Here is a 20,514-nt window from a genome sequence, read left to right on the forward strand (position 1 = left end):
GGAGGTGCTGACCATGGAGACGATGTCGCCACCTCGAAACCTCTGGTAAAATGCTAGTTATTTTTCCAATAAACGATGACGTTTTACCCAGCAAATACTTGCCGGCGTCTGTCTTTTTGGTTGTTGTTAATCCTCACCCGAGGATTTTTTCCCATTGATTTGATTGATTGATTGATTTCCGAGAGGAAGGGAGAGGGAGAGAGAGAGAAACACCAATGATGAGAGAGAATCATGGATCAGCCGCCTGCTGCACGCCCCCCACTGGGGATGGAGCCTGCAACCCGGGCATGAGCCTTGACCGGGAATCGAGCCAGCAACCTCCTGGTTCATAGGTCAACACTCAGCCACTGAGCCACGCCATAGCATGACCCTGGCTACGACCTCGGCCACCGTCCAGGGGCATTCGCGGCGTTTTAACTTTACTGGGACGGCAGGCGCGCTCCGGGCCTCCTGGGTCGGACACGCAGCCCCTGGCGCACGGGCCCGGCCCCCCCTTAGCCACGGGTCACGAGGACCTGTTGTCGATTGCTTCCCTTCACGGTGAAATGATTCGAACATCCACTCGCTTCCACAGCGAGGACAGGAGCTAAATTTAAATGCGATCACTTAACGATGCGTCTGCAAAGCAGCCAACATTCCATCAAAAAAACACACGAAAAAACAGCCCGTTCCAAATATAGGGAAGAGACGCACGCGTGCGCATCGCCGCTCCCTGCAGCGCCAGCCCCCGGGCGCCCGGAATAACGACATCCAGGGGCCTGCCTGCACCCCGGGGCGACGAGGGGCGTCTGGGTGCCGGGCCATGGAGAGGTGCGTGACCGGGGAAACGCCGGCAGACGACCACCCACGTCCCCAGCGAGACGCATCCTGTCTGAGAGCGCCCTTAGCGACACCATCTGAGCGCGCGAGCCGTCCTCTCATGAACAACGTCTGTCCGTCCGTCTGTCCGTCCGTCCACCGGAGGAACGGCTCCTGTTACATCCATGACGATGGAAGACACGGGGCCGGGGTCTCTTCCAGGCGTCTCCCCTCCCCCAGGGACCTGCCTTTACTGGTTAAATGATACTTTTTGGGGGGGTTAGGCTGAAACCAAAAACAAATGGTTACCAAGTATAAATCCTGTACCTGAAACAGCCGAGTTTCACACACAGAAAATGAACACAAACTAGAAATCTCGGGAGCAGGTGTGAAGTTAAGTTTGCTGAATGGCTGGAGCCATTCCTACCATCACCATCACCACCATGACCATCACCACCATCACCACCACCATCATCACCATCACCATCACCACCACCACCACCACCACCACCACCACCACCATCACCACCACCACCACCACCATCACCACCATCACCACCACCATCACTATTACCACCATCACCACCACCATCACCACCACCATCACTATTACCACCACCATCATCACCATCATCACCATCACCATCACCACTATCACCATCATCACCATCACCATCACCACCATCATCACCATCATCACCATCATCACCATCACCATCACCACCACCACCACCATCACCATCACCACCACCACCATCACCACCACCATCACCACCACCACCATGACCATCACCACCATCACCACCACCATCACCACCACCACCACCACCACCACCATCACTATTACCACCACCATCATCACCATCATCACCATCACCATCACCACGATCACCACCATCATCATCACCATCACCATCATCATCATCACCATCATCACCACCACCACCACCACCATCACCACCACCATCACTATTACCACCATCATCACCATCATCACCATCACCATCACCACTATCACCATCACCATCACCATCACCACTATCACCATCACCATCACCACCACCACCATCATCACCATCACCATCATCATCACCATCATCACCACCACCACCATCACCATCACCACCACCATCATCATCACCATCATCACCACCATCACCATCACCATCAACCACCATCACCACCACCATCACCATCACCATCACCATCACCATCACCACCATCACCACCACCATCACCACCATCACCACCATCATCACCATCACCACCACCATCACCACCATCAACCATCACCACCATCACCACCATCACCACCATCATCACCCACCATCACCATCACCATCACCATGACCACCATCACCACCATCACACCATCACCACCATCACCACCATCATCACCATCACCATCACCACCACCATCACCACCATCACCACCATCACACCATCACCACCATCACCACCATCATCACCATCATCACCACATCACCACCATCATCATCACCACCACCACCATCACCATCACCACCATCACCACCATCATCACCATCACCACCACCATCACCATCACCACCATCACCACCATCACCACCATCATCACCATCATCACCACCATCATCACCATCATCACCACCATCACCACCACCACCACCATCATCACCATCATCACCATCATCACCATCACCACCACCATCACCATCACCACCATCATCACCATCATCACCATCACCACCATCACCACCACCATCATCACCATCACCACCATCACCACCATCACCACCACCATCACCACCATCACCATCATCACCATCACCATCACCACCATCACCACCACCATCACCACCATCATCACCATCATCACCACCATCACCACCATCATCACCATCATCACCATCACCACCATCACCACCATCACCATCACCATCACCATCATCACCATCATGTTTTACTGGAAAACGAGACTCAGATCCCCTGTTTCTCTCGGGAGCAGCCCCAATGCCAGGCCCAGGCGGCCGGGTCACCTGCTTCCCGCGCGCGTCTGACCAACCACCACAGCCACCAGGGCCTGGCCAGCCACTCGCCCCGTGAAACCTCGGGTGGAGAGCGGCGGTTTCATCCTCACCACCTACAAGCACCTAGGCATCCCGGGTGCGAGTCCCTGTCCCGGCACCGGTCACGCCTCCGCACAGGGACCCGCCCACCAGCCGTGCCGCAGGGAGCGAGGGAGCCGGCCAGGTGTCTCCCCGAACTCCGACCTGGCCACCCGCCCGCTGCTGCTCTCCGTGTTCAGGGTCCACTCGAGCTCAGAACCAATGAAGTCTCAGTGCCCAACGGAACCCGAACCTTCCCCCCCACCGGATGCTCCTGCTGTCACTCTCACTGAGGCAACGGACGCCTCCCTCCACCGACGTCCTCGCCAAAATCTGAGAGCCGTGCCCTCCCCCAACCCCCGCCCCGTCCATCACCGTGACTGAGGGCTCCCACGGCCCTCCATCTGCCATCTCCCACCTCCCATCCCTGACACCCCGTCCAAGCCCCACTGCCACTCACTGGGCCCACACGGTGGCCTCCTGAGGCGCCCGGCTGCCGCCCGTGCCTCCATCTCCACCCAGAACTTGCAGTGATCGCTTCAGACGGCACCTTTGACCCTGGCAACCTCCCACCTGACATCTGCCCCTGCTGGCTGGCCCCTGGCCACTGCTATTAAGACTTACAATCAGCCCTGGCTGGTGCGGCTCAGTGGATAGAGCATCAGCCTGTGGACCGAAGGGTCCTGGGTTCGATTCCAGTCAAGGGCATGTACCTCAGTTGCAGGCTCCTCTCCAGCCTGGGCCCTGGTTGGGGCGTGAGCAGGAGGCAACCCATCGATGTGTCTCTCTCACATCGACGTTTCTCTCTGTCTCTCCCTCTCCCTTCCACTCTCCCTAAAAATCAATGGAAACATATCCTCAGTGAGGAGCAACAATAACAAAGAGACTTACAATCAATAACACAGCCCAGAGGCCCGGGAGGAGCTGCCCTGTCCACCTCTCCCGCTTCGTGTCCAGACAACCACTCTCCATGCCGCAGGCTCCTTCGTGCCCCAGGGCCTTTGCACGGCCCTTGCCCCCCCACCCTGCTGTCGCTGCAGCATCCGCTCTGCTCGCCATGCTGTCCGCCCAGGTAACGGACACACAGCTGGCCGTTGACCGACACGTCTTGACCAGGCCACTCAGGGACGACGACGAAGAAAAGCACTCAGCACACAGCCGCCCGACACCAGGCACAGCGCCTGGGAGGCAGGAGGGACAGCTTACCAGAGAGCGCCGCGGCCGGGCGCCTGGTCTCGCGACAGGAAGCGGGGAACCCCCGGCGGCTCCTCCCGGTGTGGGCGCTGACCAGACGCGCCTTCCGGACCCACAGGCTTCAGGGGCGACGGGTCATTTCTCAGCTGCAGGAAGAAGCGTACGATCTTCGGTCACAAAAGAAGGGCCAGGGGCCCGGCCGGCGCGGCTCAGGGGCTGAGGGTCGACCTGTGAACCAGGAGGTCAGGGTTCGATTCCCCGTCGGGGCACAGGCCCGGGTTGCACCTCGATCCCCAGTGGGGGGCGTGCAGGAGGCGGCCGATCCGTGGTTCTCTCTCATCGTGGATGTCTCTCTCTCCCTCGCCCTTCCTCTCTGACATCAATGGAAATATTTTAAAATAAAAACAACGAAACTGAAAAGAGAACCCGGCGCCCGCAGGATGAGTGACGGCGGGGGAGCCGGTTGGTGGGAACAAGACGGGGGGTTTGCGGAGTTCAGGCCAACTGTGCCGCCTCGTGTCTGAGCTACAGCTCCTCAGCCCCACCCCCCTTCCCGCTCTTCCGGCCCCCGAACGGGAACCCACAGGATGCCGGGGGCCCCACCGCACCCGGGGGCTCGGAGGGACCAGCTGGACGGACGGCAGCCTCTCCCAGGCGCCAGGTCTGGGCCAGGCGGGTGGCGAGCGGGAAGACTGTTTACTTATTCATACCCCGTCCCCGCCGCCAGGAACGGCTGTGTCAGCCGAGTCGCCTTCTCTCCCCTCCTCCTCCTCCTCCTCCTCCTCCTCTTCCTCGCTGACCCCTCGGACGGTCCCAGCTGCTTCCCGTGCTCAGACTTAGCAGTGTTTCGATTCTTTTTAAAAGTTTTCGTGAATCCCCGAGGATGTCTTCCCATTGATTTTTAGGGCGAGTGGAAGAGGGAGAGACAGAGAGAAACACATCGAGGGGCTGCCTCCTGCAGGCGCCCCGACCAGGGCCCGGGCCGGGAGGAGCCTGCCAGCGCGGTGCCTGCCCTGGACCGGAATCGAACCCGGTACCTGGTCCACAGGCTGACGCTCTAGCCCAGGGTGGGCAAACTTTTTGACTCGAGGGCCACAATGGGTTCTTAACCTGGACCGGAGGCCGGAACAAAAGCATGGATGGAGCGTTTGTGTGAACTGATATAAATTCAAAGTAAACATCGTTACATAAAAGGGGACGGTCTTTTTTTTCAATAGTTTTATTCATTTCAAACGGGTTTGCCCACGGCTGCTCTAGCCACTGAGCCACACCGGCCAGGGCTGTATTTCGATCCTTTTGCACTGAGACATTTTTATGGCCCAGAATGAGGTCTGGTGAGTATTCCCTGGACACATGGGGGGTGGGGGGCAGTATCTTCTCTCCTGTTGTTTCTATGAGTGACGGTGCCCGTGACATGAAATCCACTCGCAAAGGCCCACCCTCAGGGTCAGTCACTCTACCCTCCCCCCCCACTCCCCCCACACCCCCTTGTTCTGTCCATGACGGACAGAAGCGTCTTAAATCCCAGCGTTCTCTGCCGGCGGCCGGCGGGGCTCCGTGGGCACGACCGCAGCCTGCCCTTCGCGTCCAAATATTTACCAGACGCAGAAGCCCTGCCTGGCTCGCTGCGCTCTGCGCCCGGGAGGACCAGCCCTTCCACCCGGAGGAAAAGGAAGCAGCCGTTTGCAAAGAGGGACCGGAGGGTCGTATTTCACGGAGCAAATTGACAAAAGGTCAAAAAGCTTGACCTCTGCCAGGGACGGGCTGGCTCAGAAAGCTGAGCCGTCATTTAAATATTTATAGGCAGGAGCCGAGGGGCGCCGAGGGAGGGGGAGGGGGCGCTGGGGGGGGAGGGGGCTGAGGGAGGGGGAGGGGCGCCGAGGGAGGGGGAGGGGGCGCTGACGACGCTGATGTCCCCAGGGGAGGGGATGCGGGGCCAGGCCGGGCGGGCGGGCGGTCCACAGGCACTCACCACGTTCTCTCCCAGGAGTGGGGTGGGGTGGAGGGGGGTGGGGTTGGGGGGCAGGGAAGGCGGGGGGGGGGGGGGGGCGCCCAGGAGACGCATTAAACCAATTAGAGCAGGTGCTGGGAGGAGGGTCTATGGAAATAAGAAGCCGGTTTCCATGGGGGCGTCTGAGGGCGGCCACCCAGCAGGTGCACCGGGCGGGGCATGGCGCTCACAGTCAGGGGCGTGGGGGAAGCGAGTCTTGCATTTCAGGGGCCCCTGGACCCCGCCAGGCCCCCATCCCCCCTCAGTCGTGCGGATGGAAAGGAAGCTCTGGCCAGGCCGGTGTGGCTCAGTGGTTGGAAATCTGGGAACCAGGAGGTCAGGGTTCGATTCCCCGTCGGGGCACAGGCCGGGTTGTGGGCTCGCTCCAGTGTGGGGCGTGCGGGGGGCCGCCGATCCATGGTTCTCATCATGGATGCTTCTCTCTCTCCCTCCCTGTCTCCCTTCCTCTCTGAGACCAGCGCCCCTCCGCCGGCCGCTGGGCTGTTTGGGGCCCAGGGCACAGCCAGGACGGCACCCGCGGGACCTCGAGGCCACCCCACCTCACCCCCGCGGCCGTGTCGCGGTCACGTGGCCCCTAGGCTGACGAGAGGAGGCGGGCGATGGTGGCCACACATTAAATCACGGCTCGGATTCAAGGCGAAGGCTGGGCCGGGCGGGGCTGGTCTGACGGGGAAGGAGCAGTGGATGCGCCCGCTGGGCCCCTGCCCGGCGCCCACGGCCGGCGTTTAGTGCAGCCTGGCTTCTCGGTGGGCGGCTCGGAGTCGGCGGAGCCAGGGCCCAGCTTCCAGCATGACTGGAGCCAGCGCCACCTGCCAGCGGGCCGGGCGCCACGGAGGGGCTGGGAGCAGATGGCTGCGCGCGCTGCAGGCCGTGGTGTGAACTGGAAACGAGGGAGAGCGCGCAGGGGAGGGGAGGGAGGGGGAGGGGGAGGGGAGAGGGAGGAGGGGGAGGGGGAGCCGCGGGAGGGGCAACGGATCAATGACAGCACACACCCTTCACGAAGGACAAGGCTGACCCGGTACAGAGGTTAGAGACCAGCTTCCAGGTGAGAGACACAGAGAGACAGAGAGACACAGAGAGACAGAGAGACACACAGAGAGAAAGTGTGTCCTCCTTCCCCGTTATTCCCCCAGAGCTGCCCGTCGGAGGGGACCCTGTCTTTGGAGAGAGAGGCCCTGGCCCAGCCCCGGTCACACCCCGGGGACCGGGGACAAGGGACCTCCTGGGGTGGGGCCTGTACTTTCTCATCCGAGGAGCCGATGACCAGCAGGCTGTGTGGACATGGACTCGAATACAGAAACAAGAGCTTAGCCAGGGCCTGGCCCCGGGCAGGAGCAGCCTGACTGTCCGACCCTCCCCCTTCCGGCCGGCCGGACAGCGGCGGCGGCTTCCAGCCGTGGGTTTATTTGGGGGGCGGGGGAGCTGCCCCTTAGACTCCCAGAGAGGTTCCCCCTGACAGGCTGTCCCTGCTCAGGCTCGCAGGGCACCGGGCACCTGTGGGCACAGGCTGGCCGTGCGCCTGGAGCCCGGAATGACCACGGCCGGTGCCACCAGGGCCGCCCGGTCACCAAGAGCCACGCGCGAGCCCAGCCACGGCCACAAGGCCCCCGGGGTTCCCTGCCCGGCAGGAGCCTGGCGCTTGGGGAGTCGGTGGGACCGACCAGCCTGCTAATCCCATCGCCTTCTACCGGCCGGTCAGCTCGGGGTCCGGAGCAACGGCCCGAGAACAACAGCCCACGGCTATGGACCCTCACTCTACGGACCCTCGCTCTACGGACCCTCACTCTACGGACCCTCGCTCTACGGACCCTCGCTCTACGGACCCTCACTCTACGGACCCTCACTCTACGGACCCTCGCTCTACGGACCCTCACTCTACGGGGCCCTCGCTCTACGGGGCCCTCGCTCTACGGGGCCCTCGCTCTACGGACCCTCGCTCTACGGGGCCCTCGCTCTACGGACCCTCGCTCTACGGGACCCTCGCTCTACGGGACCCTCGCTCTACGGACCCTCGCTCTACGGGGCCCTCGCTCTACGGGACCCTCGCTCTACGGACCCTCGCTCTACGGGGCCCTCGCTCTACGGGACCCTCGCTCTACGGACCCTCGCTCTACGGAACCCTCACTCTACGGACCCTCGCTCTACGGACCCTCGTTCTACGGAACCCTCGCTCTACGGACCCTCGCTCTACGGGACCCTCGCTCTACGGACCCTCGCTCTACGGACCCTCGCTCTAGGCCAGGCTGAGCTGTGACGTCTCACCCCAGTCAATGCCTTTCTTGTCAAAACGCTGGAGGCTGTGTGAGGAGAGGGTGACAGGCAGCACCACCAAGCGCTGACTCTGTCCTGAGCCGAGAACAGCCCTTCGAGGAGGAGACGCCATCGCTCCCCCATTTCACAGATGAGAACACGGAGGCCCAGAGCGGCTTAGAGACGTCCCCGCAGCCACACAGCCAGGATCAGAGCCGGCCGGTCTGGCTCCGGACTCTGCCCTCCAACCACAGCCAAGGGCCCTTTCAGACGGACGGGCTGGGAACCGACTTCTCTCGCCGGTGCCAGAGGGGAGAGGGGGCGCACGAACAGGTCAGCACGCTCCCGGGCCGTGTGGTGCAGGGGTTAGGTGTGTGGCTCCGCCCACGGTGCCTCCGTTCAGCTTGGCGGCACCACTCCCTCCCTCGGCCGCGGGACCTGGGGCCGGTGACCCGCCTCCCTGGGTCCTGGCGCCCCCCCACCGTCACCACCCCCCCCCCCCAGGAGCTGAGCATCCGACCGAGGTAACCAATGGGACCCCCTGGGGCAGGGCGCAGCCACGGGAGGGGCCGATACGCAAAGTTAGAACGAATCCAAAACAGCCTGAAGCAGCCCGGCCGGCGTGGCTCCGTGGCCGAGCATCGACCTACAAACCAGGAGGTCAGGGTTCGATTCCCCGTCAGGGCACAGGCCCGGGCTGCGGGCTCCATCCCCAGTGGGGGGCGTGCAGGAGGCAGCCGGTCCATGATTCTCTCATCATTGATGTTTCTCTCTCTCTCTTCCTCTCTGGTATCAACAAAAAAATTCTTTTAAAGACGGAAAACAGGAGACTGGGACACGGAAACAGCTAGAGGCTCACGTGAGGCAGGACGCCAAGAACAGCCCGGCGGGAACGTCATGCAGCCGCCGGGAGCACGCTTTCTGCAGTTCTTGGCGCCGCGGGAAAATGCCATTATCACGTGAAGTTAAACACGCGCCACACAATTCAAAATAGTGGCCCACGTACAAACCCCCGAGAGGAGCCCGAAAAGTAAAGGCCGACGGTCCCCGCGGCGGCGTCTGGGCGGCAGCACACGCGTGAGCCATGCTCTCTCCTTCGTGCTTTGCTGAGACGCTGACGCTGCCACAACGAACACGCGTTCTTTTCATAATAGAAGCCAAAAGCTTTTTCTTCATAGAAAAGACAGGAAACAGGTTCCCGACGCAGAGCCCACCTGTGGGCTGGGGCGGGGCCTGTCCGTGGGGTCCGATGGCAGGGACATGACGGCGGCCGGGTGCCCAGCTCCAAGCTCAGCCGGCACCCCACCCCCAGAGCGGGTCCCCGCTTAGAGCAGGGAAACAGAGACCCTTAAAGGTCAAACAGACCTTCCATCCTGATACTCTGGGGCTCCTTGGGGGTGGGGGTGGGGGAGGGGGGTTTTGACAGAAACAGAGAAGCAAACAGGTGTGTGGCCACAGCTTCTGTCTGGTCTCTGCCCTGAGGCAACAATGTATCAACCATGTAGCAACAACGTATCAACAATGTAGCAACAATGTAGCAACAACGTAGCAACAATGTAGCAACAACGTAGCAACAACGTAGCAACAGGTGCGGAGTGCTGCTCAGCCTCGGAAACAATGAGTCAGCAATAACCATGGAGCCCCAGCCAGTTTGGCTCAGTGGATAGAGCACTGGCCTGCGGACAGAAGTGTCCCAGGTTCGATTCCCCGTCAGGGCACAGGCCCGGGGTGTGGGCTTGATCCCCAGTGGGGGGCGTGCTGTTTCTCTCTCTCTCTCCCGCTCCCTTCCTCTCTGAAATCAATTTAAAAAATTGTTTAAACTAAAAATAACCATCGACACGACTGGCTAGGAACCCTCTTGTGGAACCAGCTGCAGCCGGTTCCGGAGGCCGGCGCTGCGGGCCGTGCAGGCCTTGGCACCCAGCGGGTCCCGTGGGAGGGGATCTGAGCGGCGTCCCACGGCCAGAGCGCCACGTCCCACGCGAAAGACCTCGATTCCAAAAGCAGCTGCGTGTTCCCTGCAGCGCGTGCTGGGCTGGGGGGTGGGGTCGGAGGGGGCCGGCAGAGGAAGCAGCGAGCCCGTGCCCCTCAAAGGGCGCCGCCCGCTGGTGTCCGGATGCTCTGGGAGCTCACCCCGGAGGCTGAGGGTCCGGGGTTCCGGGCTGCGGGCTCCAGCCCCTTGTCGTGCTCCCAAAACACCCCGTCAGCACGTCCGCCCATCAGTCCGAGAGAACTGAAGCCATTGAGCAGCTGCCTTCCTTCAAACAGCCGGGCCTTCGCACTGGCGTCTGCCCGGCCGGGCCTTTCTCGTCGTTCATGGCTCAGCCGAGATGTCACCTCCTCCGAGAGGCCCTCCGGGATCACAGCCACAGTCACTCACACCCGGCTGCTGTGACCCTCTGCATGGCACACCTGTTTGTTAGCTATGCACCTGCTTGTTGTCTCTCTCTCTCTCTCTCTCACAATCACCTCCATGAGAGGAGGGACCACATCATCTTGTTCACCATTCTGTGCCCAGCACCGAAAATGCTACTTAGTATAGTTTCCGTAGGTGCTCAGATGTTCCCTGAGTGACAGAAAGAAGGCAGAAAAGAGGAAGGAGGGAGGGTGGGAGGGGGGGGGAAGTTGGTGGGTAGGAAGGATGGATGATGGATGGGTGGGTGGATGGATGATGGATGATGGATGGATGATGGTGGATAGATGGGTAGATGGATGATGGATGATGGATGGAAGGATGGATGGATGGATGGATGGATGATGGTGGATGATGGATGGATGGATGATGGATGATAGATGATGGATGATGGATGGATGGATGATGGATGGATGGATGATGGTGGATGATGGATGGATGGATGATGGATGATGATGGTGATGATGGATGGATGATGGGTGGATGATGGGTGGATGGATGATGGATGGATGGATGATGGATGATGGATGGATGGATGATGGATGGATGATGATGGATGGATGGATGGTGGATGGATGATGGGATGGATGATGGGTGGTGAGATGGGTGGAGGATGGATGGAGGAATAGATGGATGGATGATATGGATGATGGGTGGATGGATGGATGGATGATGGGATGGAGGATGGATGGATGGATGATGGATGGAGGATGGATGATGGATGATGGATGATGGATGGATGGATGGATGATGGATGATGGATGGATGGATGGATGATGGATGGATGGATGGATGGGTGGACGGATGGATGATGGATGGATGGATGTGGATGCTGGATGGATGGATGGATGATGGATGGATGGATGGATGATTGGATGGATGGATGATGGGATGGATGGATGGATGATGGATGGATGGATGATGGATGATAGATGGATGGATGGATGGATGGATGATGGATGGATGGTGATGGATGGATGGATGGATTGATGGATGATGGATGATGGATGATGGATGATGGATGATGGATGATGGATGATGGAGGATGGATGATGGGTGGGATGATGGATGGGTGGATGGCTGATGGATGGATGGATGATGGATGTGCATGCTGTGGTATGGTTGATGGCTGCTGTGGCTGATGGCTGGCTGATGGCTGGCTGGCCTGATGGGCTGGCTGGATGGCTGGCTGGAGCGGCATGCTGCTGGACTGGCTGGATGTGGGCTGGCTGGCATGGCATGCTGGCTGGATGGATGGCTGTGGCTGGATGCTGATGGATGGCTGGCTGCTGGCTGGCTGGCCTGGCTGGCTGGTGGCTGGTGAGCTGGCTGGCTGAGCTGGCTGGCTGCTGGATGGCTGGCTCGGGGTGGCATGGCTGCTGGCTGGCTGGCTGGATGCTGGCTGGCTGGCTCTGGCTGGCGGGCTGGATGGCTGCTGGATGGCTGGCTGGGTGGCTGGTGGCTGCTGGCTGGCTGGCTGGCATGCTGGCTGGCTGCATGGCTGATGCTGGATGGATGCTGGCTGGCTGGCTGGCTGGCTGGCTGCTGGCTGGCTGGCTGGTGCTGGCTGGCTGGCATGGTGCTGGCTGGCTGGCTGGCTGGATGGCTGGCTGCTGGCTGGCTGGCTGATGGACTGGCTGCTGGCTGCTGGCTGGCTGGCTGCTGGCTGGCTGGCTGGGTGGCTGGCTGGATGCTGGCTGGCTGGCTGCTGGCTGGCTGCGGGGCTGGCTGCTGGCGGGCTGCTGGGTGCTGGCTGCTGCATGGCTGGCATGGCTGGCTGGCATGCTGGCTGCTGGATGGCTGGCTGCTGGCTGGCTGGCTGGGATGGATGCGGATGGATGGGATGGCTGATGGTGGCTGGCTGGCTGCTGGATGGCTGGCTGGCTGGCGGCTGGCTGCGTGGCTGGAGCTGGCTGGCTGGGCGGCTGGCTGGCTGGCTGGCTGGCTGATGCTGGCTGCTGGCTGGCTGGCTGGCTGTGGCTGCTGCTGGCTGGCTGGCTGGCTGCTGGCTGGCTGCTGGCTGCTGAGGACTGCTGGCTGCATGGCTGGCTGGCATGGCTGCTGGCTGGCTGGCTGCTGGCTGGCTGGCATGGCTGGCTGGCTGGCTGGCTGCTGCTGGCGGCTGGCTGCTGGCTGGCTGGCTGGCTGCGAGGCTGGCTGCTGGCTGCTGGCTGGCTGGCTGCTTGATGGGCATGGCTGGCTGTGCTGCGCTGGCTGCTCGCTGGCTGCTGGCTGGCTGCGCATGGCTGGCTGCTGGCTGCTGGCTGGCTGCTGTGGCTGGCTGGCTGTGGCTGGCTGCTGGCTGGCTGGCTGCTGGCTGCTGGCTGCTGGTGGCTGCTGGCTGGCTGGCTGCTGGCTGCGGCTGGCGGCTGCTGGCTGGCTGGCTGGCTGCTGGAGCTGGCTGGCTGGCTGTGGCTGGCTGGCTGGCTGGCTCGCTGCTGGCCGGCTGGCTGGCTGGGCTGGCTGGCTGCCTGGCTGGCTGGCTGCTGGCTGCTGGCTGGCTGGCTGGCTGCTGGCTGGCTGCTGGCTGGCTGGCTGAGCTGCTGGCCTGGCTGGCTGGCTGGCTGCCTGGTGCCCAGCTGGCTGGCTGCGGGCTGGCTGGCTGCCTGGCTGCTGGCGGCTGGCTGGCTGGCTTGGCTGGCTGCCTTGCTGCTGCACGGCTGGCTGGCAGGCTGCTGGCTGGCTGCTGGCTGGCTGGCTGCTGGCCGGCTGGATGGCTGGCTGCTGGCTGCTGGCTGGCTGGCTGGAACTGGGCTGGCTTGCTGCTGCTGGACGGCTGGATGCTGGCGTGATGGCTGGCTGGCTGGCTGGGTGCTGGACTGCTGGCTGGACGGGCTGGCTGCTGGACGGCGGGCTGGCGGGCTGGATGCTGCTGGCTGCTGGGTGGATGGCTGCTGGCTGGATGCTGGCTGGCTGGCTGCTTGGCTAGGCTGCTGGCGTGGCCGCTGGCTGCTGGCTGGCTGGCGGGCTGCTTGGCCTGGCTGATGCCTTGCGCGCTGCTGGCAGGCTGGCTGGCCTGGCTGCTGGATGGCTGTGCCTGGCTCGCTGCTGGACGGATGGCATGGATGGATGCATGGCTGGCTGCTGATGGCTGATGGCTGCTGGCTGCGTGGCTGGCGGCTGCGGTGGCTGGTGGCTGTGCTGGCTGGATGTGGGCTGGCGGGCCGGCTGGCTGGGCCTCTGCTATGGCCCTGTGGCTGCTGGTGCGGGGTGACGGCGGACCGGCGGGAGGTGGGGCGGGCCTGCGGGTGCGCCCGCGCCTGTGCGCTGCGCGCCGCCTCAGCAGGAGCAGCCACGGGGCGGCACCAGGACCAGGACAGCGGCCCCCCCACAGGCAGCCCCGCGAGCCGGGCTAAGGCCCCTAACCAGGCTGGACGGCGTCTCCCACAGGCGGACGCAAAAGGCCGAGCTGGGGACACAGATTCGGAGACACCACGATCTCGTGCGAAAGGAGCAGAGGAAGGAAGTCGGCTTTGCTAGAAGCTGGTGTCGGCCGCTCAGGCTCATCCCCAACAGACGGGCAGCCAGGCCAGCCCCCCGCGGGCCCAGAACCTTCCCCGGGCGCGGGAGACGCCGAGGGAGGGACCCGCCGGGGAGGCCAGGCCTCTGTTAAGGTCACAGGTCACGTCTGACCCTCAACCGACCACGGAGAGAGCAAGCCACGCCCCAGAGGCAGCACCGCTAGCTAACCCAGTGGTTCTCAAAGTGGGTCCCCAGAGCGGCAGCACTGGCACCCCTGAGAACTGAGGGGCACAAAGTCCGGGCCCCCGGACCTGCTGGGTCAGGACTCGGCCGCTCACTAGCGTTTGAGAGCCGCTGCTCTGCTTAGAGCTCCAACCTTCACTCCGAAACCACCACGGCGCGACCTGGGGAGGCACGAAGCACAGGGCTCCCCACCCATCGCCAGCCTCGCACAGAGCGAACAAGAGCGTGAACGTCCTGGGGGGACGCACTGGATGGGCTTGCTGCCTTTTTTAAAATATGTTTTTTATTGATTTCAGAGCAGAAGGGAGAGGGAGAGGGAGAGAGAGAAACATCCATGAGGAGAGAGGATCACGGACCGGCTGCCTCCTGCACGCCCCCCACTGGGGATCGAGCCCACAACCCGCACATGTGCCCCGCCCGGGAATCGAACCCTGACCTCCTGGCTCCTAGATGGACCCCAACCCCTGAGCCACGCCGGCCAGGCAGCCCTTTTCCCTTAACTGCTCAGAGCTCTGGCCCATCTGCACGACCCTCACCTGGGAAGGTTGGACTCCGCCCACATCCACGGTTCGGGGTGCCCTGGGGGGAGCCGGAGAGGAGGCCCGCGGCCGGGTGGGGGCAGCCCCATTGCTGACACCTGCCCGCACACTGACCACTGACCTGCAGCCTTGCCCAGACCCAGCTTGTCACATGAGGGGTAGCCACATCCCCGACTCCCCTCAGCTCCGCTGTGGTCCTGCCGGCACCGCCCTCACCCCACGCAGCGCCCACACCTGCTCCCGCCCCGGCCCCAGGGCCTGCCTCACACCCATCGCCCTGGAGGCTCCAGATCCCCTGAGCTACGAGCCCGAGGTGTGGTCAGGACCCAGCACATTCGGGAGGTTCCAGCTGGGCCCTGGGGGCGGGGGCGGGGGTGGGGTGACCTCCCAGAGGCCCCTGGATGTCCACCTTGCATACGGGGTGCGCTTGAAGCGGGGCCCTCCCATGGCTGCCTCGTTCACTGGGGTTCAGAAATGGGTGCAGAGGAAAGGGGCTTCCCGCCTTCCCCCCTCAATCCCCCCCAACACACACACACACACACACAGCAGCTGCTGGCCTGGCCACCCCCCTCTCCTCTGGCCTCCCCTGTGCAGAGCCAGCTCAGCCCTTCCTGGCTGCTCCCATTTCCCTCAATGAGGGGGCTCCCCCAGGGGAGAGGAGGTGCTGCAGGGAAATGCCAGGGGAGCCCAGCACCCCCTCCCCAGCCCCGCTCTCCGACTCACAGACACCCTAAGAGCCTGAGGGATGGAGACCAGAGGTCCGGCCCCCTGCCCCTCAGGCCGTGCAGGAACGCCTCCCCCCAATGACAAGGTGGGGGCCCCCTCCCCAGCCCTCAGCCCCGGACAAGGACACGGTGGTGGGGACAGGAACCCGCCCCCACAGAGGCCTCAGGTCAGGCGAGCCAGCCGCGCCCGAGCCCCACCCCCCAGGCTCCCCAAACCCAAGCCCCCCCCCCCCCCGCCTCCCCCCGGCAGGGGGTCCCATAAACACTGCATTTCCAGGAAAAATACAGCTTTTTGGGGGGCGGATGGAGGCTGCCCGCACACGGGCTGCTGCGTGTACACGCGCGCACACACGCGCACACGCGCACACTCCGCCGGAAACATCTGTTTTGACAAACACATTATTCCAGTGGGTCTAAGACAAATAGACAAATTCTCCGCGTGCCGGCTTCCCACTGCGCGCACCCCACCGTCAAGCCGAGCTGGGGATGAGACAGCCAGCGCTCTGGTTTGGGGGGCCCCCAGCCCCTTCTCTGCCCCACCCCCCACGCGCAGGGAGACCCCCCTCCAAAGCCCCAGAGGCTGGGAACCCCAGACAATCACATCCTGGGGTCAGGGAAGCGCTGCCGGGTGGGCGCGAGGAGAAACTTCACCCCGAGGGGCTTTTCTGCAAAGCTGGGGGCCAGAGGGGAGCGGGGAGCCCACACAGACAGGGGGACCCGTCAGCCTTGCCCTTCGGAAAGGGAACCATCCATCCCTGGGGACCGCGAAGCCCCATGCAACCGGCGGGAGGAGCGCTGTGCAGACACCCGGATCCACCGCTCCTGCGCCGGGTCCGCGCGCCCTCGCCACCTCGCCGGCCGCTGCGCCCTCGCCAGCCTCGCCGGCCGGCCGCCTCCCGCTGAAGGGCATCCTCCCGCCGCCAGAAATAAACTTTGTCCCCGCCGCCGCCCTGCCACCCGCGCCCTGCAGCCGGGTGCGCGGAGGTGCAGGAACCAGGCGCAGTTTCAGGAGCAGGAGACACGAACCGCAGCCTACCTTCCCAGCAGCAGGCCGGCTCCGAGCGCCGCGCCGCGAGCACTGCAGTCGGCTGTCAGGTTACCCGCTGGGGGCGGAGGGAGCCGGGCGGGAGGCGGAGGGAGGGGATCAGCCGCCGGCAGCGGCCCCGGAGCCCAGGCGACGTCAGTGTGAAACACGCGCCCGCGCGCACATCCCCCGCCCCCCGCGCGCGCCTCGCGCACACACAGGCGCGCGCGCGCACAGACACACGCCAAGATGGCTTTCCGTTCTGTTTCTTTTTTCTTTTTAAAAATACATCTGTATTGTTTTCAGCGAGGACGGGAGAGGGAGAGACAGAGAGGAACATCCATGATGAGAGAGAACCAGGGCTCGGCTGCCTCCTGCACGCCCCCCACTAGGGAACGAGCCCGAAACCCAGGCCTGTGCCCTGACCCGGGATCGAACCCTGAGCTGCCGGTTCACAGGTTGAGGCTGAACCACTGAGCCTCGCAGGGCCTCCCTTTCCTTCTCTTACGGTTCCTGCCCCCCCCCCCCCCCGACACACACACACACACACACACACAACAAGGAGATGAGTTTCAGCTAAACTGTGGACTTGATTCTAAGTCCTGGTTCAGGCAAAGCTCCCACGGGGAGGGGAGGGTTCCTAGCGTTGGGCTGACGATTCCGACTCGCCTTCCCCAAACTAAGCATTTCCCAATTCTGTTTAATTATTAACGCGCTGCAGGCCTATCTAAGACGCGACCCTGGCGTCAAGTATATTTAAAGCTCCAGCGAGGATCCCTTTGCGCCGATGAATAAAGGATGCGCTGTGCAGGCCCCACCACAGCCACCACCACCACCACCGGCGGCTCCCACGCCCTTCTCGCCTCGCAGGCGGCTCTTCCGAAGGATCTGTCTGTCCGTCCAGCTGGGACCATCCAAATAAGGATCAGGCTGAGCCAAGTGATGCGCCCAGGACTTCGCGGGGAAACGACAAGTGTCAAGCCCGCCGAGACAGGCCCCAAAGTCCCAGACCCTCTGCAGCCGGGCTGGGGGAGGGCCGGGGGGGGGCCCGGGGGACAAAGGGCCAAGGCAGCGCCTGCTGCTCACCCTGCAGCCCAGGCCACACGCCCCGACCAGGGCGGAGATCCAACCTGCAGCCCCGGCATGTGACTTCCTGGATCATAGGTTGACGTCCAACCACTGAGCCACAGGGGCCAGGCTGGAGGGAGGTGTTTCCATTGCTTTTTAGAGAGAGTGGAAGGAAGGGGGGGGGGGGGGGTCGATCCTGCAACCCAGGTAGGTGGCCTTGACTGGGAATCAAACCCGCAACCCTTTGGTGCAAAGGCCGGTGCTCTAACCACTGCGCCCACCTGCCCCGGCGGCGTTGTTTTTTCAATCTCAGGCATCCCAAAGGGGCTCGGGCTCGCACAGGGCTTCTGGGCAGCTGACCAGGACCCCACGGGTTCCTGCCCTGGTCACCTGGGCGTCCCTGCCTCTGGGCCACTCATTTCCGGGGGGGGGGGGGGTCCTGGAAGCCGCTGAGCATTGTGGGAAACTCCCTGGAGCGCCTTCTCCGGAGGCACAGCCAGGAGCTATCCCACCGGATGGACCAGACGGCCCCCCGCTCGCCGGGCATCCCTCCCGGGGCCTGAACAGTCCGTCTGTTTCACCGAGGCCTTTCCTGCCGCCCCCGAGCGGGGCGGGCCTCCCGGCGACCGTGGTCCCGGTTATCCGCGGGCTGCCGGCCCGGAGGCCCCCCCTTCAGAAGCAACATAAACAGCTCTTCCCGGGTCGCAGGGGTCCCCGAGAAGATGGGATTTGATTGACACCCGTCCTGGGTTAAGAAAACAGTTGCCAAGGAGACGAAGAAGCTGAGTTCCCCGGCAGGGGTGGGGGGTGGGAGGTGGGGGGGAAGGGGGGGGCAGCCCAGTCTCGGCGCCTGGGCCGGGGCGCCCTCTGCTGCCCGGCGGGTGCTCTGCAGGCCGCAGGCTGGGGGCTCCCAGGTGCTGCAGGGAGCGAGTATCAAAACCATGACTTTCTTTATATAAAAGGAAGGGACGAGAGAGAGAGAGAGAGAGAGAGAGAGAGAGAGAGAGAGAGAGAGGAGAGGCTGCCTCCTGCACGCCCCCCACGGGGATCCAGCCCTGGGACCCGGGCCTGTGCCCTGGCGGGGAACCAACCGGCGACCAATCGGGGCAGGGATACGCCCAACCCCCTGCACCGCCCCGGCCGGGGCCTGATTCTGGCTTTTTTTTTTTTTTAATATATTTTATTGATTTTTTACAGAGAGGAAGGGAGAGAGATAGAGTTAGAAACATCGATGAGAGAGAAACATCGACCAGCTGCCTCCCGCACATCTCCCACTGGGGATGTGCCCGCAACCCAGGTACATGCCCCTGACCGGAATCGAACCTGGGACCCTTCAGTCCGCAGGCCGACGCTCTATCCACTGAGCCAAACCGGTTTCGGCTGATTCTGGCTTTTGAATGTCGGTTCCAACGTGGTTAGGGTTCTGGATCGAGGAAAGCCCACTGAAGACAGACTCAGAAAGTGTAGAGCGATGGTTCTCAACCTTCCTGATGCCGCGACCCTTTCATACAGCTCCTCATGTTGTGGGGACCCCCAACCATAACATTACTTTCGTTGCTACTTCATAACTGTCTTGTTGCTACTGTTATGAATCGTCATGTGAATATCTGATACGCAGGATGTATTTTCATTGTGACACATTGAACATCATTAAAGCATAGTGATTAATCACAAAATCAATAGGTAATTATATATGTGTTTTCCTATGGTCTTAGGTGACCCCTGTGAAAGCGTCGTTCGACCCCCAAAGGGGTCGCGACCCACAGGTTGAGAACCGCTGGTGTCGAGGGAGATGGCTCAGAGCCTGGGGAGGGCGCCCCCTTTTGGTCAGCGTTAGGGCACCTGTCAAATTGGCCTAAGCCCGTGGCGGGCAAACTCATTCGTCAGCAGAGCCAAATATCAACAGTACGACGATTGAAATTTCTTTTGGGAGCCAAATTTTTTAAACTTAAACTATATAGGTAGGTACACTGTTATTAACTTAATTAGGGCACTCCTAAGGCTTAGGAAGAGCCACACTCAAGGGGCCAAAGAGCCGCGTGTGGCTCCCGAGCCGCAGTTTGCCGACCACAGGCCTAAGTCAAAGCCAGCGGCCGAGTCAGGGCGCAAATCCCTCCAACCAGCATCTGCAGGGAACGGCAGGCATTGGGGCGGATCCTGAAGGCGCAGGAGCGGCTGACGGCTGAGACGGGACCCAGACGCTTGTAACAACGACAACTAACGAATAATCAAAGACGTTCTCAAAGAACCTAAGGTCATCAGCTCGCCCCGACAGAGTGACGGCCACAGGCGACAGCGACCTCCTCGGAAGTTTATTCGTGGAGATGCAGTGAAACGGCTCCCCAATACCTCCCCAGAGTGACAGGGCAGGAAGCACGTGGTATTTTTGGTGGTGGTTTTGTTGTGTGTTTCTTGTTGATGTTTCGGGACTCGGAGTTTTTTTTTAATGTAAACAACTCAAGAAATAGTAGCAGGTGACAAGCGAACCTGTGCATTTTTTTAAAAAATCTGATTTCAAATCGGTGCAGGAGGGTTAGACGTACAAATGTGTTATCTGAAAAATGCCGTGAGTATCTACAGAGAAACCAAAAAGCATTTCCGCAGCTTTCACTGTAAAAACACAGATTCAGCCGGGACTCCTGGTCCGGGAAGAATGACTCGAAGACGAGGCAGCAGGAATCGCCGTGAAGGGGAGGCCCG

At 62.1% G+C, this 20,514-nt stretch overlaps 1 protein-coding gene across 9 annotated transcripts in view; it reads right to left on the reverse strand.

The window, feature by feature from the left end:
- Window positions 1–16,892, reverse strand: part of RIMBP2 (RIMS binding protein 2) — a 61,071-nt gene extending 44,179 nt beyond the window's left edge. For 8 of the 9 annotated variants that reach the window (XM_036303438.1, XM_036303433.1, XM_036303437.1 and 5 more), the window contains exons 1-2: window positions 16,759–16,892; window positions 4,092–4,225 (exon numbers count right to left, since the gene is read on the reverse strand). The gene's annotated coding sequence lies outside the window, so the exon portion shown is untranslated. The remainder of the gene's footprint in view (window positions 1–4,091; window positions 4,226–16,758) is intronic. The other variant, XM_036303432.1, reaches the window with a different exon arrangement.
- Between the last annotated feature and the right edge of the window lie 3,622 nt (window positions 16,893–20,514).

This window comes from Myotis myotis, unplaced genomic scaffold (genome assembly GCF_014108235.1).
Source record: "Myotis myotis isolate mMyoMyo1 unplaced genomic scaffold, mMyoMyo1.p scaffold_m19_p_37, whole genome shotgun sequence".
Lineage (NCBI taxonomy): Eukaryota > Metazoa > Chordata > Mammalia > Chiroptera > Vespertilionidae > Myotis > Myotis myotis.